A 21,122-nucleotide genomic window follows, 5' to 3' on the forward strand; every position below is an offset into this window, starting at 1 on the left:
ATACCATGGGGATAAATACAGCATAACATTGTATTCACAAAAAAAATAAACTTTTTTTTTCTTTTTTTTTTTTTTTTTTTTCTCACAGAATGTCACCTCTGGAAGGGCTGTTTCGATCCTTATTCTACTGGCAATTCAACTTCTTTTAATTTATTTATCTATGTACAATTGCTACCTGTAGTACTCCTCAATTGTAGGGCCAATTCTGTTCAACATTTTTATCAGTGACCTGGATGCAGGAGTTGAATGCATCCTTAGCAAGTTTGCTGCTGACACTAACCTGGAAAATGCTGTTGACTCTGTGGAGGGACAAGAGGTCTTGCAGAGGGATCAAAATACATTGGAGAATTGGACAATTTTCAATGGCATGAAATTCAACAAAGGAAAATGGTGGGTGCTGCACCTGGGATGGATGAATACCAGATGAAAACACAGGCTGGGAGAAGTCAGGCAGTTGGATTGGGTGATCTTTGTAGATCCCTTCCAACTGAACTATTCTATTTCAGTGTCTTCAGAAGTCTGAGTGTTTAACTTTTTTTTTTTTTTTTTTTTTTTTTTTTTTTTTTTTTGCATGTCTTTGAATTTTTTAGAGTCCTGTGCTTTTCATTGAGAAAAGGCTCATTTCACTATATAAAACGGTTTGAATCAAACTAGTATATTTTACTTAGCTAAAAGATTCCTGCTTGAGTTGCCTGGAATGGGATATCATTTTGAATCCAAAATATTATAAAATATCTAGAGGTTCATGCCTCCTTTGTGACCTCACAGATTTAGGTATAACACTGAGCAAAGCTAATGAAATCTGCTTATGTTTTATGAATATTTTTCCACTGCACATTTTTTCTGATGACACTGTACCACTAGAAAATGTCACACTCCCTGGTTTTATGCTGAAGATGGAGTTCTGGACTAACATCTGAGACTTTGAAGAATATAGAATGTAAATGGTTCCTAGAGAAAAATCACTGCTAGGAGTGGAGTGTAAGATTTACAACTTATTTCCCTCAAATTTTGTGCAGAATTTCAGCTCAGAAGAAACAAGAGAGTAACAATGTAATTAGAATGTCAGAAACATTATAAATAGAACAATTTTAAACAGTACAGTCTTCTATAGCAAAATCTCTGACAAGGCCAAAGGAAATTGTTTGGAGTTACATGATCTCTTCCTCTTGTTAGCAAAGTGAAGCAGAATCTGGGCTTAAATTGCAAAACAATTTCTTTATTCTTGTGATTGTGTTATGAAACAGAATCAGGTGTAACCACCCATGCATACAAAGATATGCACTAAACAACCTTTCCAGTATTGTCCTTATGCTCTGCATGGAAGTTCTTCGATGTAGGAATAACAATGGAGAAACGTCTCTGTGTCTCCCTTGGATTCTTGTAATGGGTCTGATAGATTAAATGTATCCAGTAAACAGAAAAAGGAAATGCAGTTTTAGTTAAATGTGGTAATGTAGGATTTTACCAGAAACTTTGCCCAAAAGGATTTTAGTAATAAGCACTCCATTTAATTTTCACACAGCAGAACCAGGAATTTGAAGTTCTTGTTTAAAGCTCTTTGTGTCATAACCCAGATGGAAATGCTAACGTTTCACTCTCCATCCATTCATGTTTTGGTCTAGAGAAGGAGTCACTGATGCACAAAGTGGGTGAACTATCTACTTGGCAGGAAACAAGAATCATTTTCCTTTTTACTCTCGCCTAGCCTGTGCCATCATTTTTCTGTTCCAGAATACTGCTACTGACATACATTTATGTTTTTCTCTAGAGCTAAACATATTTCATTGCCAACCTAAATACTAAATAGCTTGAAGATGCAGAATAATCTACTATCCTGAGCCTTGTCAGTAGAGGCAATTGGTCATTTCACATACTTCTGCTATTGCTGTGAATAAGGTTGCAGAAAGAGACTCCACAAGAACCTAAGAAGCCAGAGGTTAAGAGTTGATAGTTTGATGTCAGTAAGTAGCACTGAATTATTTGAATGTTGAATGATTTATAGAGAATTTAAGGGTTTTCTTGAGGCAAGAGTTGTCGGGGAACGTCATATGTTTCACATATTTTGGGAGAGAATAAAACAGAGGGAGATCCTTACTAGATCCCTAAGAGGGTCCCAGGGCACTTGACTTGTTTGTTTAATTATCTTTTCTTACCAGAAAAGAAAAAAGATTCTGTACCTTGTCCCCTTATAATGATTCTCTCTCTCTCTCCCTCTCTCTGAATTATTTATTTTTCAACAGAGGACACCAAGACACTGACCCCAGTTTTTCAAATGTGAAAGACTCTTCACAAATAACTACTTTGAAAGCTAGCGTGGTGCATAGGTGAGATGCCCTAGTTTTGCTTAATTATTTAAGTTAACTTTCATCCTTTTTTCTCAGTATATTTAACAATTTTAATGGGAATTTTTAAGAGAGACTGTAAAAAATATAGTATCTTTTTGTGCTCTCATTAGGGCATTGTGTTTCCTCATTTTGAAAATATTTTGTCTAATTTTGAGAAATGGAAAGGGATAGGTTCATTTGTCAGAGAACTCGGATTGGATTTGGATTCTGTTTTGCTAATAACTGGACACTACATATTAACAAAGATGTTCTGAAAATCCACTAACAGAAAAATGGCTTGAATGACGGGACCTGGGTGAAACAAATGTTTTTCTAACAACTTATTTCAATGGTCAAATTGGTCCATTGTAATCACACAAACACATTTGGATCACTTCTTGGCAAACGATAGGTTCTAATAGCACAGACAGTGTGTTATGGAACAAATATTATGTAATGTCATAATTCTAAATCTGAAGCTGTATTCCAGCCAGGTCACTTAATATTTCAGACAAACAACAGATTTTGCAGTTAGGAGAAAAAATGGTGTCAAAATCCAGAGCCCTCACCCTTTTCTTTCCTGAGAGGAGTAGACAAAAATGCATAATATTTGCTTTAAAACACGTTCTTTCATCTACACAGATACAATCTACAGTCTCTCTATAGAGATTATATATGATTTTAGTGTTATTTACAATAGTTGCCTTGTAAATGACAATTTTTTTTTATTAAGCCCCTTTTTTTTAAAGTCTTTTTATTTCCAGAGGCTGTAGAAAACTGAAAGGTAGAAAGGAACAGAATGATATTTTAAGCATTGCAAATTTTCATGTTTCCTACTATTAAACATAAAATCAAAATTGTTCTGATATATTTTTTTTCATTCTTAAGAAAAGAACAGGCTTCTGTTCTAGTGATATCCATGTTACAAATAATACCAGTTCTGCTGGCAATGTAGAAAAGTATTGCTTGTTTTGGGCAAACACTACTTCTCTGATGTTGGTTACACAGTGCCAATATATTTCACCACTTGTAGATATTTGATCTGAGTTAACTTTTATATGGAGTAATAAAAGTAATAAGTAACTTGACTAAAGTCAGTGGAATTTTGTTAAACTGAGTAAAAATGTTGTATGTTTCAAAAAATTTGTCCTTGTATTATAAATTAGTTACAGAAACCTTGTTTCTCCAGTTATTTCAGTGGGGTTATGCCACTTCCATGCTAGCAAAACTCCAAGGAGCCAGTCTGCAAGAGTCACACCTAACATTTGTCTTTATTATAATAAAGATGATCTTAGTACGGACTTCTGAATCTAGTTTTCATGTGTTCCTATATGAAAGAAGACTTGTGTATTTTGGTAAGAATCAAATAGTACTACTTTTAGGTACTGTATATTTCTTGATTTTTAGTATGATAACTGATATCAGAATGATAATGCCTATTTCTTGAGTCCAGATCTGCCTATGCTATAATGTAAAACGTTGTGATTTCAGAATATTTTTCTCAAATAACTTAACAAATCCTCATATGCTTTTAGTTTAACTTTTTCTATTTTGTTGACAGATCCCACGACAGAAGCCAGAAACATTTATTTGAACTGGATTTAATTTCCACCTTGGAATAAATTCAAAATCAAAACTTACAGAAGAAAAAAGGACATAAAGTCCCTTCTCCATAGAAACAATTCAGGTCAGAACTCTGAGCATTAAGGTAAATTAGGAAAGACCATCAGAGTTGTTCCTTCATAAGTCTGGGACACATTTGTCATTAGTATTCTAACCAAGAAGGAACTGTTTTGTTTATCAGTAAAGTACACACCATCAGTTTCTCTATAGAGGCAGTATTTTTCACCACTATTGGTTTTGTCTGTTACAGTCTTAGAATGGCAGACTTTTCAAAATCTAATAGTTCATTGAAGAAAAAACCCCACTAGGCTCTCTGCTTTTATTGAGAAAACACACTATAAAGGAAATAAAGACTGTTTCATGTCTCAGGATGAGAGCAGCCCTTTCAGAATGATTCATGAAGCTTCTGAAAATTAAGGTGGCCTCAATTAATTTTTTTTTTCTTGGTCTGTTTTTTTTTTTTTTTTTCCAAGTCAGATCAACAGCTATAGTGATATTGTTAATCTCTGCATGTCTCTACAAACTGCCAGTTTGCCCCTCTCTGCTCTCACTAGGCAGCTGAATAAGGGGAATGTGATGTCAAAAATCACCAGTCAGTAGGAATTGTCTTAAGAAATTTTCTGAGGTGAAAGGCTTCTTTAAAAACTATCAGAGTTGGCTTTTTTGTCCTGAGTTAGAGGATTATAATTTATTTGTCATTAATTTATTAAAGAAAGAGAATGTAAAGGTGATATGAATTAATACAATTGGAAAGTGGAAACTTACCAAATGCCCTGCGTAAGTGGCAGCACATCAAAGGATAAGACATTTCCATTTCAATAGCACATGGGAAAGTAGAGGTCATCCTCTTTAAAGAATTAGAAATTTAAACCATTCTGATGGGAAACATGTCCCATGTCACAGCTCAAGCCAAGTCAGATCTGAACTTTGTCTACTCATACATTAGTTTTTGACAAATTTCTAATCCAAAGAGAGACATTCACAGAAGATGGACTACATGAATGCAGATATAACAGGAACAATAATATATTATATCAGCAAAACTTTCCAGTTTGGTGTAGAATCATTACTGAAACAGAGGTCTAAATTTCTGATAGACAGAGATTAGCAACTTCAAAGTTGTATGTAGAAACAAGCAGAGCCTTGTGAGCACTTTTTAAGACCGGTTTCTTAAAGAAGCCAATCAGACTTTATGTCTATTCATGTCTGTTTTCTTCATCCAGTTTTGAATTGTTGGGCAAATTTCAAGTTTGGTGGAGAAGATAGTACTTAAATTGACTTTGTTCCAGCAAATATCATACAAAGTGGTGCATAGGCAGAGGAGATGTGCCCACATTGGTGCCTCCCTCAGTTGAAATGCAGATGAAAATCAAAAACAGAGGTAAGCTGTACAAATGATGGTGCAAATCAGTAGGTTTCAAGAGGTAGAATCCACATCTGACTTTTTTTTTTTTTTTTTTCTGGCTCTGCAGAAAAAATGAAAAGTGTGCCATACAGTCATAAGTGACCAAGGGAAAGTTGATGGCATCATGGGAGTAGGCTATAACAGGTCTGGCAGGATGTCCTGATACAGAAAGTTACAGGAGTGTGAAAGGGAGGTACTGTTGTGGAGAGATATGGGAGATTCATTAGTTCGACTGCTGCAGAACAATGCTTGGTTTTATTTCTTTTCTTTATTTGTTCATTCCAATAATTCACTAATAATGTTGTTCTCCTTTATTATCTCAAAGAAATAGCTTCACCTTCTTTGTCCTTAATTTCCCATATATGCAAGGACATTGATTTTCTTCCCTTATCTTGGAAACTCACAGATAACTTTTAAAAATTGATGTTGTTATTAATCTTCTGGGAAACATCCATCCAGGTAAGTCTAATTAAATAAATAGGACAGTGTGCAGAGATGATTTGAGCAAGAATGTGGCATGAAAACTTTATATAGAGAGAACTAATTAAGATAATGTGTTGCTGGACTAGTAAAAATGAAAGTCTGATGACAAAAGTGTTCTGGAAAGAATCGTCCTGGCAACTGTGGAGAGATCTAAAACTTTCAGGTTTGGAAGAAATAATATGCAGTTTGACTTGCTCAAGAATACAGAATAGTATGATTACCATTTGAATAAATGAATGAACAAATTGCATGGAGTGTATATCAAACATCAAATGTCAATCAAGTTAGAAAGGCATCTAGGTTCAAAACTGTGCAAATAACCACAATGATGAATCATTAACATTACTTTGTGAAAGGACTGGGTTAGGTCTTCCTAGCACTTTTTGGTTGCGATCCATCTCTACTTCTGTCCTGTAAATCAGAACACAGGTTATACAGGCTAAAAAGAAATCATATGTGTTTCAGACACTTCTTTGCCACAATTGTGTTGATAATTCATTGGGGATGTTTCAGGAACCTAGTGGATGTAGCTAAATTAGCTAAGTAGCCTGTGTTGCCTACCTCTAGTCCATAAAAAGGGTTAAACAATTTTAGAAAGTGATTCAGAGCAATCAGAATCAACTCCTATCTTAACTGGATATGTTAAATATATAAAGTAGTGGATATAGCCCAGTCTGAATATATTTGGTGGGAGGTGATCTCTGTATATTTTTCATGCTGGTGCACTAGAAAATATCAAGGGGAAAAAATGATGCATCTCTCTTACCACTTCTTAATATTCCTTAAAATTCCTTATGGAATAAAGGTGGTCATGTTGTATTCAGGTTAAAAAGGAACAAAAAGTATTCCCTTAGCAGAGTAGCATGGGAAGAAACAATGGCTCATGACATCATTTCTTCTTCAGATTCTGTTGGACCTTCTCAGCTATATAGCATCGCATGAGCAAAGCTTGTTGAAATACACAGGTCTTGTTGAGAGGTAAGAGATGGAGAAGACAGTTAATCTCTTCTACAATGCACGACTCAATACAGAAGCATAATCTACATATTTATATATTAAAGTGATGGATCTTTCTCTGCTTCTTGCGGATCTGTTTTCATATCTGGAGAACAAGTCCTGCAAGGAGCGGCTGAGGGAGCTGGGCTTGTTCAGCCCGGAGAAAAGGAGGCTCAGGGGCAACCTTATTGCTCTCTACAGATACCTTAAAGGAGGCTGTAGCGAGGTGGGGGTTGGTCTATTCTCCCACGTGTCTGGTGACAGGACAAGGGGGAATGGGCTTAAGTTGCACCAGGGGAGTTTTAAGTTGGATGTTAGGAAGAACTTCTTTACCGAAAGGGTTGTTAGACATTGGAACAGGCTGCCCAGGGAAGTGGTGGAGTCACCATCCCTGGAAGTCTTTAAAAGACGTTTAGATGTAGAGCTTAGTGATATGATTTAGTGGGGACTGTTAGTGTTAGGTCAGAGGTTGGACTCGATGATCTTGAGGTCTCTTCCAACCTAGAAATTCTGTGATTCTGTGATATGATACATTTACCATTGGGCAGCTTTCCCTGAGACTAATTTTTAGTTCCTACCAGATTTTAAGGGAGAGTCAACAAAAGCACTTGATACAAATAAGCACAGCTCAGAACTGGGAGTCAGTTAAACAACTGGGAGCTTTGAAACAAGATTTTCCCAAAGAACTGTTAAATGCAGACAGTCTTAGCACTGCTCCAGGAGGCTACATGTGAAGATGTTTTATCTAAGAACATCAAGATGAATCAGAAGCCAAACTCATTGTGCCTTGGAGTCTGTGGTAGAATGACAATGTTATCAGTCTTATAAAGAATGTTTACTATTAGTAGTAGTAGTAGTAGTAGTAGTAGTAGTATTTAATTTTTTTTTTTTTTCTGACATGTTTTAGTACCAGGAAGAAAAGCTATTAGTGGTGGCATTGCTTTGGTAATTGTGTCATAAAATCATAGAATAATTAAGGTTGCAAAAGACCTCCAAGATCATCTGGTCACTGGATGCATCACATCTGTTGCAAGTACCTAATGAAGACAAATAAATGACAACAAAATTGGCCACATTTTCTCTATTTCATGATTGCTTGCATTATGTGGACTACATACAATAAAACCTCAGCAAAAGTCATTACACAGAATGGGTAAAAGGGAATACACTATAATCATACAATTGTCCTCTCTAGCAGGAAATACTTTGCTCATAAATATCCCAAGAGAGCTGAAGGTACACACTGATGGATCAGAAATTGCCCTGGACAAGCTGTGGTCAAGACTCAGTCAACGTTAAACATTAGGGGAAGATGAAATTGTATGCAGAGCCAGCATCCACAGAAGTAACTTATAATTGCAGGATACCCTCTATTAATAGGATAAATAATTTAATAATAAACTAAATATTAATAGATCAGTCTAAATCCAGATATGTAACTTTTAAATTAAGTCAGTCCCTAATCTGGCAGTATGCTTTCCAGAGCTGGAAGGGGTGGTCTGCTCTATTTGGTCTAACATAGTGCCTGCCCGATGACCCATGGTAGGTATCAAACTGTAAAACCAATATGTTCATCAGTGAAACCGTGGCACTGGTGTCATTACTTTCAGGATGTCCACTAGGAGCTAGGAATTTGGCTCTGCATAAGAGACTTGTTAATGGTCTTAGCATATGTGAAAGTCTTACTAGTGGTAATCAACATGGTTACAACATAGTTTTATTCCATGATTATTTCCTTGTTCCAGTGTAAATTGTCAGTTTTAGTTTAGACTTAATCACTTTCTGAGAAGCATGAGTTTATACCAGATAAGAAAGGCTACACTAAGAAAAGGATAGTGAAGAGAGTAAAAGAGAAGGGAATAATCTATCAGTGTATTGGATGAATGTTAATTTATTCTGAGGTGTCTCCTGTGTAGATAAAAATGTTTAAGATCATGGTGAAGGAATAGTTATCATAAGAAACAATGGAAAAAAATCCAAACATATACACACTTATTAGATATTATTAGTAACAGATTATACTTCATGAACATAACTCTTACAGAATTTTTGCTTTATTTGAAATATTTCAACAAGATATTAGAGTTTTTTTTTTTTTTCCTTTATTTGGGTGGAGGGAAAGTCAGGAATACAATCCACCCTATCTGCCTCTTTAAAAAAGAAATACTTCCCTGCCTGAGAGAAAAAAAAAAAAAAAAAAAAAAAAAAGAGAGAGAGAGAGAGAGAGAGAGAATAAAAGAGAGAAAGTAAAGCACATCCTGAATGCTTAAGAACACTGAAGGAATGGGTTAATGTAGCACATGTGAAAACCTTTTCAGAACTCATATCCATCACCAAAAGATAGAAATGGGTAGCTGTACAGTGAAAGGAGGCTTCCATTGCTAGTGAAAGGATGATGGAACAGAAACGTATTTGTGAGGGTAAGTATGAGAAAATTTTCACCGTGTTTTCATTTTGTTTAGAATTTTGTCTCAATAAAACTATTACCATTTTCATAGGTGGAAGTAAAAAAGAATATGCTGATGCTATTTTCCCCCTGAAAAGAACAGTGCTATTTGGTTTGATATTCTGTTCTCACAACTACTTTTCCAAACAGCATTTATCCCCAGGTATGGTGTATTCATGAGAGGTTTAGATTAAAAATTAGGAGACATTTCTTCTCAGAAAGAGTAGTCAGGCACTGGAATGTGTTGCCCAGGGAGACGGTGGTGTCACCATCCCTGGAGGTGTTCAATGAAAGGTTGGATGTGATGCTTAGGGATATGGTTTAGTGGGTGACATTTTTAGTAGGGTGATGGTTGGACCAGATGATCTTTAAGGTCTTTTCCAACCTTAATGATTCTATGATTCTCAAATGCACATTTAATTACCTTTATTATGATTAAAATGCTTATTTTACAAACAAAAATATAAATTCAAAACTCCTCTGGGAAATTCAATCTTAGATTTCAATATAAGTTATGAGGGTGGTATTGGCAGTGTGGGGTGTTTGTTAAATGTGACAGGAGATGCCGCAGAGCTGTTGCAGTACAGGTGTTGGTTGACGCTGTAAAGCTCTCCCACTGGCTCACCAGAGCAATTCCTTCCTTATTTCATTCAGTTAAAGGATTGTGATGGTCTTAATCCATAAGGAAATTGAAACTTCAGGAACTGCTGATGAATGGACCAAGAACAGCCAGCAATGGCACTGACTTTTTAAAATGTGGGCTTCTTTTTCTTCAGGTGAAGTGTCGTGAACTGGTAAAATAGTTTCATAGGTGGCTGCACTGTCATGTGGTAATAATGCTCAGGCAACAGCAGGTAGGTCTGGCTTGAAATCAGCCGCCAGTACTGAGTCTTGGTATACCATTACTGTTTCACAAATCTCCACAGCTGTTTGACTATAAAATTTAGACAACTACAAACATGTTTTCTGAGCACCATAGTGTGGAAAATTAATAGTTAAGTTTTCAATAGTTGTGTGATGACAGGTTATTTTTGCCTGTCTCCTTAGCAAGTGTTGAATGGTTTCTGTGCTGCTGTACTCTAAGGTCTCTTATCTCATGACTCAGACCCAGACTATTTATTTTGACACAGACAGATTTAAAAAATGGAAATACTAGTGTCTGCTGCATCATTACATATCAATACTTTTAATGACTGATTGTATCTGATTTGTCGCATGGACACAACAGCTCCTGGGTTCCTTCCTCCTGGCTAAGGGATTTGACCTCTGACTGTAATGTAGCTTCTGTTGACACTGTATGTTGGCTGTACTCCTGCTCTCCCCAGTTTTTCCAGGCTTGATGTACACAGCAAGGCTGCTGGATTCCAGCATAATGGCCTTATTAAAATTAAGCATCCTGGGCACAGCTGAATTCCTGCAAAGAATTCTATTCTTGCACTAGTCAAAGTTTGGAATGGTTAGAAAATGCCCAGTTTATTTTGTTGTGGAACAGAGAAGAGCCCCTAAATTTTAACAACATGGAAATAAAGACATCACTTCATAGATGCTGCAAGGGAAAACAAATTTATAGTAGTTGAAATGATATTGTTGGCTAGCTTTTTTCCTCCATCACAAGAAATTGAAAATGATGACTTTCAATTTAATTCTTTAAATTGCCTCTTCTTTTTCTGTTGCCCTTAGAGCAATTATGTATATTTGAACATGTCCCTTGAGTCACTGACTAGTTCTAAAAACACACATAAGAGGAAACAATGGAAAGGCAAATAGGAGAGAAAGGACAATGAAAAGTCCTGAACTTCAACCAAAGATGCAAAAACTTACATGATGTCAGCCCTTTCAGTGAATGGAGTTTGAGTGAATGGAGTTTGCCTTCACTTCTTCACATATTAACTCCACTGAACTCATACATTCCATATGTAAAGTAGGTATTGAAAGCCTTAGCATGATTCTATATTATCACAAGAATAAATATATTAATGTCTACACATTAAAATTTTGCATAATATTCTTCTATTTATCCTATGATAAATGTAAGTCACAAAGTATTCAGAAATTGTCACTTACCTGATTTTTATTAGTCAATGTGTTTCATTGGATTACCTATAGCATAAAATGTTTGAATTATTAAAGAAGTCCTATTAAGTCGATTCTATTTATAGACTCTCATTTAAGTGATCATTTCATTCAGTTTATCAGAAAGTTAAAGCGCTAAATATAATTAATAATAGAAATCCTTTAACAGTGTTTTTACACTATAACTTTATTATATCTTAATTAGTTGGAAAAGTTACCTGCAAGAGAAACAGACAAATGAATTTATTGTGAATAATTGAAGTTACATTGCTTGTATTCTGTATTTTCAGTACAATCTTTTCCTATGACAAAAACAGTAAACATATGAGACCTTAGTAGAGGATCTGACAGCTGGCTGGCCAAGAGTCAGCAATGTGCTCTTGTGGCCAAGAACGCCAATGGTATCCTGGGGTGCATTCAGAATAGTGTTGCCAGCAGGTCAAAAGAGGCAGTCCTCCCCCTTTGCTCAGTCGTGGTGAATCCACACCTGGAGTATTGCATCCAGTTCTGGGCTCCCCAGTACAAAAGGAACACAGAACTACTGGAGTGAGTCCAGAAGAGGGCTCCTAAGATGATGAGGGTATTGGAGCACCTGTCATATGAGGACAGACTGAGAGAATTGGGCCTGGATAGCCTGGAAAAGAGAAAACATGATGGGAAATCTCATCAATGTGTATAAATATCTGAGGGGAGTGTCAAGAGGAGCCAGTCTCTTTTCAGTTGTGCCCAATGACAGGATGAGAGGCAATAGGCACAAACTGAAGCACAGGAGGTTCCAGCTGAATAAAAGAGGGCACATCTTTACTGTGAGGGTGACAGAGCACTGGCACAGGTTGCCCAGAGAGGTTGTGGAGTCCCCTTCTCTGGAGACATTCAAACCCTGCCTGAATGCCATCCTGCACAATGTGATCCTGCTTGGCAGGGGATTGGAGTCAGAGGTCCCTTCCAACCTTGGTCATTCTGTGATTCTGTGATAAACTAAAGTATACCTAAAAAATGTGAAGGAAAAATCTCTTAAAACGTAAGATGAAAAACATGGAAATGAAGAGGAAAAATACTATTTTTGTTCTCTTATCGGTTCATCAGTGGGTTTTCAGTCTTTCCTTTGCCACTCTTTCTTCTCAGGTGCTTTAAAGTTTGTAACTCATACCAGAAATTATATTTCTCATAACAAAATATTTTTTTTTCAATCTGATAGGATAGCATATTTGAATAACTTTTAAACACAAAATTCAGTACCATACTTAGTATGTAATTGTATTCCACATGAAAAATCATGTACTTATGGTCTACATGAATTCATAAGGACATGGTTCTGTAATTCTATAATTCTGTGGCACCGGGTTTTGATGGGGGGTGATTATTCAATTTCATATCCCCCTTCAGAGTACACATACACATATTAAGTGATCTTGCAGATAAAAGTTGCTTCGAGGAAGATGATTCTTTCAGGCCTTATGCAAACATGCTTAAGAGACTTTGACGAAAATTGAGAAGTATAACAGCTTATTCAGTACAACAATATACAACGTTATTACTTTAGTGCAATTTCTTATACGTTAAGCATGTTCTCAATAAGCTGGGTTGGGTCCTGAGAGGACCTTCAGTGCTGCTCTGTCTTCTGTAATTTGACTTGGCAATAGTGAGCACCAGGCACCTCACACAGCTTTTGGCAGTTTCATGCTTTGTCAACAGTAAACTTGTAGGCGTGTAAAGATATCAGATCAAACAGGAAGGTGTCTAATGAATATTTCAGTTACAGTTATATGGGCCTAAATATTTCTTAAACTCTTTTTCATGTATCCAGGTCCTTCTTCATTGTTCAACAATCAGAATAATTATCTTCAGAGAACGTTGCAGAGAGAAATATATAAATTCTCTCTTCTGGACACACTTAGTACCAACTGCAATACTTCTGCTTGATCAGGACATTGTTTCTGAAGAACAGTCAGACAGCTGACAAAGACTAGTTGGAGGTATTGGGACCCAGACTCCAGGCCTCCTTACCTTTTACAACAGATTGTCTAGAATCTTGATGCTTGCCTACTTCAAACTGACATATCTGTGAAAGCAAGTGTATTTTCTGAAGTTCAAGAGAAGATTCGGACTCTTCTCCAATGGGCACAGTGCTGGTGAAAACATGGAGCTAGACAAAAATATTTAAAAAATTACAGTGCTGACGCTGACAATGGCTAAAAAACAACAAAAACAAACAAGCAAAAAAAATCAACGGACTGATATTTTACTAACTCTAGATGTTACTATAGGCTAAGGTAGGAGTAAAATATGCTCACTTTCATTAAAAATGTAGGAAGCATAACAGAACCATTCACTCTGAGCTCTGTCATGACTGGTACATAGCTGAAATGTCTTGCACTTTGGACAACCAAGGAGTAAGTATAGCCTAGTATGGGATTTCTGTCCCCAGCATTGTCCTTGAGGAACTCATCACTGAAGGAGAAGATGTTCAGAGAAAAATATTCTGCATCCAAACAGTGGGATGCACATTTTCTTTTGTATTGCACCTGACTGGCAGCTATACTTTAAGGACCTGACCTTCCAGCTTCTGAAGAGTGGAAATGTTCCAGCTGAATTCAATGGTGTAAATTCAGGTTTTGAAGTTGAGAGGAAAGCCTTTGACAAAGTTTCATTCCTGAACAAGCTTTGACTGTCATGGTTTCATCAGTGTCTCTGCAGAGGAACGAATCACTGATTAGGAAATGAGTGATTTACACCTCTGTAAATTTAAAGCAATTTAATAAGTCAATAAAAAACAAAAACAACACAACAAAACACTGCCATCAACAAAATAAATAAAAAAGAACACCTGCATAAACAGTACAAGCAAAAAAGAGAATTGCTTTAGGCATTTGTAATGTCTCCATCAATTTAAACAATTCTTATATTCTGTGTAGTTCTGAGGGAGTGAAAGGAGAGTAGTGGGCTGTTGAGAGGATGCTGTAAAAGTATTTTAAAGTTTGAGCTGATTTATGCAGTGCCAAGTTATTCTTGTTCATTTTTCATTCATTAGATATAGATATGTAGATGGTGATGGCTTCTGTGAAACATCACCTCTTCATTTGTTGAGAAAAAAAATCCAGTTAGAAAGTTGAGTGAAAACTTATTCTTGTGAGATCTAGATGATACGGTATTAAAAGAGAAGAGAGAAAAATAAGAGAAAAATGACCTTAATGTACCAAATCTAATGTGAATGCTTTTCTTTTTGGCAACTAAAAATTGTCTGAAATGCAGAAAATGCTGCATTGTACCTTTTCCATAGATCAAGTTTATGGTCATATACTGAAATATGCCCATTTTTAGCTTTAGTACTAGGCACATAACATCATAGATGAATCTCATACAGTTTCAACCCCATGAAAACTAGAGAGATCAGCTCTTAGCTAGTTAAAAATACTACAAATGAAGAAAGATGTGTCCCTCCTACAGCTGATTCATATCAGCTCTCAGATATTTATTGCAGAATAGGTGAACTGTCATCAGGGGTTACTAGTCTCCCTTCATTGATCGCAGACTTAACATTGACTGAACTACTGCCTTAGACTGGACACCTGACAAACCAGAGATAAGGTTAAGTAAGATAAATCACATCCAAACAAAGTGTCCTCTGATTGATACAGTTTTGTATTCGCTCTGAACTTTAGCTGTTGTTTTGTATAGCAGCTCATCTTCGCTATGACCTACTGGGAAAGAAGAAATATAACCTCAGAACTTAAGAAGGCTTACAGCATTTTTATAGATTTATTCTCATAATGTCTAGAATAAAAGAAATCTGTAATACATTTTTTTGTTATTTTGTTTTGTTTTGTTTGTTTGCTTGGTTTTCATTCCTATATGGCTCTAGAAATTAGAATAGGTGGAGGTACAAAAGTTATTCCATTTGCAGGAATCATAAATAAAAGGACTTCACATCTAGGTGCTGCTGCTACTCAACATTTCTGAATGTTGTTTCACTGAGATTCATGAAAGTTTTACTATCAAAGCGAGATCTGGATTATCAAAAGTTTAATGTAGCCTCAATTTTCAAAGAGATTTGAAAATATGTCATAGTAGTGAATATACAACGGTTTTGACAAAAACACCTCAACTATGGTTTGAAAGCTAGTTAACCTCAAAGGAACATGTACTTTCTTGGCATTTCAGAATTAATTGATATACAAAGAAAAACAGTAAGGATATGCATTAACATGGAACCATAGCACACAGGGAATGGACGTTGCCTCAAGGCCAGATCAATGATAGTGGTGTTTCTCCTGACAGGTGTTTATCTAACATTTCTTTTAAAATTCTAAAAATTTTCTGGAGTCTACCACTTTTGCAATGATTAATTATCTTTGCAACCACAAAGTGCTTCCTAATGCTAAATCAAAACTCTTAAGTATTTTTATTTTTTTTCCAATGGTTGGACTGTAGAAAGAGAACCTAATTCAGTCTTTAATTCTGCAGTGAGAGGAGTGTGTATATTTTCTTCTTTTTAGCCTCACACATTGGAATATTAGTCAGCAACCAGAATTACATTTGTCACATTATTATAAAATATAGACCAGAAGAGACAGTGGCTACTTCTCAGGAAAAAAAAAATAAAATAATTATGTATGAATATTTGTTTTATCAAGAGAATATCTAGTATTGTTACATACGAAGTTATGCATTTGTGCAACATAAAGTCAAAAGTGTTAATCCCAGGGCTGTGGTTTGCAAGAAAATTTAATGGTAAAAAACATGATGAGCAGTTTTCTATTCTGTCATGAATGATTGATAGGAACAGACAATGGCACGAATGTTTCATACAATTTTACAGCAAGCTACGGCAGGAGCTGTGGGAATAGAAAAAGTTTTATTGGTGTGATATCAGGCTGCACACATCTCTTCCTATAGCTTAGAAAGAAGCTTCTTCATTGTCTCATGGGATATTAACAATCTTTATTTTTCTTTAACAATGAAAGAACAGAAGCGTTATCTAATATTTGTTGCTGTGGAAAAAAAGATCATTTTAAACATCTGAAGATGCCTTTGGACATATTAAAGGAGCAGAAAAGCACAAAATTAATTAACTTTGGTTTGAACAGTTGGTTTTCTGCCAGGCACAGTGATGAGATCTGGCGCCTTCTGTTTTCCTTTCTTGTACCTGAGAGAGTAGAATAGAAATTATTTCCCATTGAAATTAGACAAGGGGATAGAACTCATTACACTATTTGTGCAATCCCATGTCTTTTTTAGTTTTTAAATTAGACAATCTTAGCAGTGACTGCTTTGTTTTTGTCAAGTTTCAGGTTAAGACAAGTATTAACACAGTAATATATAGTGGACTCATGATAGTTAAAGACAAGATGCCTTTTTACACAAATTATAATTATCATATTATGAGCCCTGAATCAATATATAGCAAATGATGGTTATTAATAAAGACAAAGAATAGAGGACCCAGCCTAGAAGAGCTTTTGAGCACACTGCCTAGTGCCCTGTTTGTCACAAGCTGTGGGTAGCTACCCTGAGCCTGACAAAGTCATGTAGCAAATGACTCCCAGTATCCATATATACGATGAGCTCTGCCTTTATAATTATTTTAAATCCTTATCTTGTGGATGATGAATTACTTGCCTGTGAGCAGTTCAGTCCCCCGGAAGAGTCAAGATTTCCAGCACATCACAGAAGCAAGTCTTCCCTGTCCAGTAGTTATCTAGCACTTGATCATAATTTTTCCAAAAAACACTGGGAAAAAAATATCACACTGCAGAGAAGCAATTTTTGCTTCCCCAGAGGAATTAACAGTCAAAGTGATTGGTGATGATGTTTGTCCATCAACAGAGGATGGTGGAGACAGCTTGATGTGTTTGGCTGCTTGCCAGAGATAAGGAAGAGAGAATGATAATTTTTCAGAGGGTCAGCAGCTTCAGTTGTATAGCTGTAGGTTAATGATGGCTAGCCCAACTGATTTGATCAGGGACTGATTGCCATCAAAGCTATTTGGAAAAAAAAAATATAAAAAAATGAGACACAACCTGTTTGTGTTCTTTTAAGGGAAACAAACTGAATACCCTGTTCATAAAACTGAACAGGAACAGGGTACATCCAAAGATATCTCCTAAAAATACTTGCAAAATTGAATGGTACTGTCCCAAGGATGAACAGAAAGTGCTCAAGGTTACCAAAACTTAATTTTGTAGCAGTGTTTTGGAGTCATTTCTTGGGTGATTTCTTGAGTTCCATAACATCCAAGGAGCCCAGGGCCTGATGTCCCTCCAGTCTTATCTTTGCTCTCATCTACTTTCACTGTCCTCTTGACTTCCATTGCTTCTTAGGGTGGTCTATGCCTTCCCTCCTTTCTTCTGGAGTAAGGAGAGCTCCCATTAGCTCATTTGCAATCATGTTTGTGCCTTCAAGCTCTCACTTTCATGTATGTGATATTACACCTCAAAGTTTATTCCCAGATGTCTTTCTCACACATCTAAAATTGGCTTCATAAACAGACATTAATTTGGATACATTGGAAGGCTTTCATCTAGAAAAGTCTGTTTAAAAACTTTAAAGTAATTCAGCTATTTTAATAGCTGGAGGTGCATATCTAATATCAACTTAGCTGTTGTCCTAGGTAAAAATCACATTGCACCAAAATTAAAGCTTTATAGCTTTCCCACTATTTCCTCTGCTAAAGAACTTCACTAAAGGGATTTACGCAGATCTGTGCCACTTGCAGATGTTCCTGGTAGGCAAAATGTGATTTTTGTGGTTACATATAACAATAAATGGGTATAGCTTCATTGATATACATGGAAAAACACTGATGTAAAATAAAATACTAAAATAATGTACTAAAATAATTTTAGTTGTTTTGGAGAAAAGCGGAGTCTGGGCAGTACTGGAGACTGAGATCTCCTATAAATGCAGGCAACATGGAAGAAAGACAGCACTTAATCTACAAATTTCTCTTCAATTTGTCCAATACGTTGAACTTTAAACTGTAGTGTTTCATTCCAGCTTGAGTTATCGGACTTGATATAAAAACAGTATTAAATATAAGGGATTTTTTTGGCTTTACATTCCAAGAATTTACATATGTGTGCTAAGGGAAAGCACTTAGTGTTCTGTATGTGCATGTCCACAGGAATACATGTGCTTTGCTGCATCCACACACACACACACACACACACACACACACACACACACACACACACACACACACACAGAGAGAGACATTTCTTCTCATCAGTCTTGGGGTGTTATTTTCACAATGGCTATGAAAGTTATGTCCTCAGATTGTTCTTTTCAAGTGATGGGTATTTGAGCTATCAACAGGTAAGATGCCATCCCCTGTGCATGAACCAATCATTTCTGACATCTCAGAAGACAACATCTATGTTACATGATTCTGGACTTAAGTATCCATTGCTCTTATTTACAAACAACCTTGAAATTTTATGGAAAAACTGGATAAGTCTATTCCAGTCTATTACTCAGTGATCTTACTAAAAGTATCAAAGAGCCTCCCAATTTAATTTTAATCTTTTTTGTTTGTTTGTTTGTTTGTTTTTGTTTACAATTAAAAGTTTTGGTTAAGATCAGTATATAAAAAATAAAAGAAGAAAAAAAAAAGAACAGAAGTGGCTGATTTAAAATCAAATATAAAAGTTGATTATAGTGATAGTTCTGTAAGCCTAAAACACTCAGCTCCATTCTAAAACTAGGCTTTTGCATCTTAGCCAATGATTTAATTTTTATAGCACATTGCTTTAGAGAATGAATGTTAGATAATGGCTTTAACACTCCAAAAAATATGCATGTACCTAAGTAGAAGTAGAGAATGGTACATTCCTGGAAGCAAAAGACATGCAATAGTTGCACAGTATATAAACTCTTGTAGCATTCTCAATATAAAGGATGAAAGATATCAATGTTTGAGTAACACTTCCACTTAACAACTGCTCTATTGTTAAAATTTCTTTTCACAGAATTTATGATGTCAACTAAATTGCAGAAACCCTTTTTGGTGGAGTGTGCCAGTCACTACTGTCCATGATACATCTGTTTACAAACTAATATATTTATAAAACACCCCTGTGACCAAAGTGAATAGGACTCTCATACTTCATCTGAGAATATTTCTGCCTTTGGTTACACTGATTTATAAATCATTCTGATTCTAACCCAATGAAACTATATGACATCAACAGCGCTGCTATAAACTGAAAATGGCTAGACAATTTTTTTCCTTAAATCATTAGGTTGCAGGCAAATTATAAGCATGCTGTTGATTTTATTTTCTGGAAGCTGAAACACCCAGATGTTTCATTTTCATTGTCATTTAGCATTTAATAACCTTACTGTCATTGGTAATTATCTTACAAGTACATTTTCTGCTCTAGGTTTGAAAATGTGAAAGTGTTTTGGTACATCAGGTTTCTCTTTTATTTTTTAGGGAAGTTTCCAAAATGAGTAGCTAAAGGACCAGTCAGTTAAAAAAGTGCATTCAGGGTTGGATCCAAGTACCCTTAAAGTCTGTAGAATTCTAGTAATATCAATAACCATGCGACTTATGCCCAGAGATGATGAGATGATGCATAAATTGGCAAGGCACTTATGGGAAAATACACTTGGCAATTAACTAAAAAGGAAACTTTATCTGATTTAAAATAGTTATATAGGATCCTATTTAAAACAAACAAACAAACAAAAAAAAGTGTATTTTTTATTAGCTTTTATCTTAATTTCTACTTTTTTATTTATTTATTTATTTATTTTATTTCTTTGTGAATTTGAAACGGTTAGTGGTATTTGACTGACCACTCCAGCTTCCTTGTTCTAGTTTATTAATGATCTGTCAGAGAACATGTCATTTTAACTGAAATGTCAGTGGCAGGTATGCAAGGATTGTATATCTAGGTTTTCACTCACATATGCATGCATATTACAGCAGAACATTGTATTGACTTCCACATTCTAAAAAAATCTCTAAGCAGTAGTGATTTACGCAGGTTTTCACAAACCAGACTTACACCCACTCACATCAAGGTCAAGGAGAGAACAAAGATAATCAGTTCTGAGAAAGGGTGGCCATATCACTTTGACAGGAAGATACAGTACTTAGGCATATGGAACATTCTCATCAAGTTGTCTTCATGTTGCCTTTTTATTCACTGAGATGCCATAGCTAAGCTATAATTTAACAGCATGGTACCCAAGACTCCCTCTTTGCATTGTTCAACTTCTGAAAGAAAGAAAAGCATGGGAAGTGGGTTACACAATAAATGTGCATTTATATCTTTGTCATTCAGCTGGAAAGTGTGTTGGAATATTAATGTCAGCAGCTTTATGTTTCCATTTCCTTAACAGGGCCAAAAAAGAGAAGACCTTCATTTCGTAGTTCCCCTCAGTTCATAAAGAAGTTGTTTAAGTGTTTCTGTAGATGGGGTAGACGGAAGAACAATTATATTTGTGAGCAAAATTAAGCACAAACATGAGGAATGTTAAAATTACAAAAGCAAATATTACAGCTTTTGATCAGGCAAAACAAAATTGTGTTCTACAAATTTTACTGATTTCTGTCATAAAAAGAGACAAGACAATAAAGAAAATTTCTAACTAATACAGTCCCTGAGACATGAGTACTGCAGAACAGATTGTTGTTGTGTGAATTTTTGTATTACAAAGGAGCACACACAAAATCCATAAACCAAGAAAATAAGCTCAAATGGTCATGTTCATTAACCGCTTAAATAAAAGGATAAGACTTTTGCTTTGAGAGGTGCACTCT

The 21,122-nt window shown here is 35.7% G+C and overlaps 1 long non-coding RNA gene across 1 annotated transcript; it reads left to right on the forward strand.

The window, feature by feature from the left end:
• The first annotated feature begins 346 nt into the window (after positions 1–346).
• LOC311434932 lies at positions 347–4,206 on the forward strand. Its single transcript, XR_014691838.1, has 3 exons — positions 347–390; positions 2,244–2,327; positions 3,889–4,206. It is a non-coding gene; the product is annotated as an uncharacterized lncRNA (long non-coding RNA).
• The last annotated feature ends 16,916 nt before the right edge of the window (positions 4,207–21,122 follow it).

Source organism: Aythya ferina, assembly GCF_964211825.1.
Source record: "Aythya ferina genome assembly, chromosome: 3".
NCBI lineage: Eukaryota > Metazoa > Chordata > Aves > Anseriformes > Anatidae > Aythya > Aythya ferina.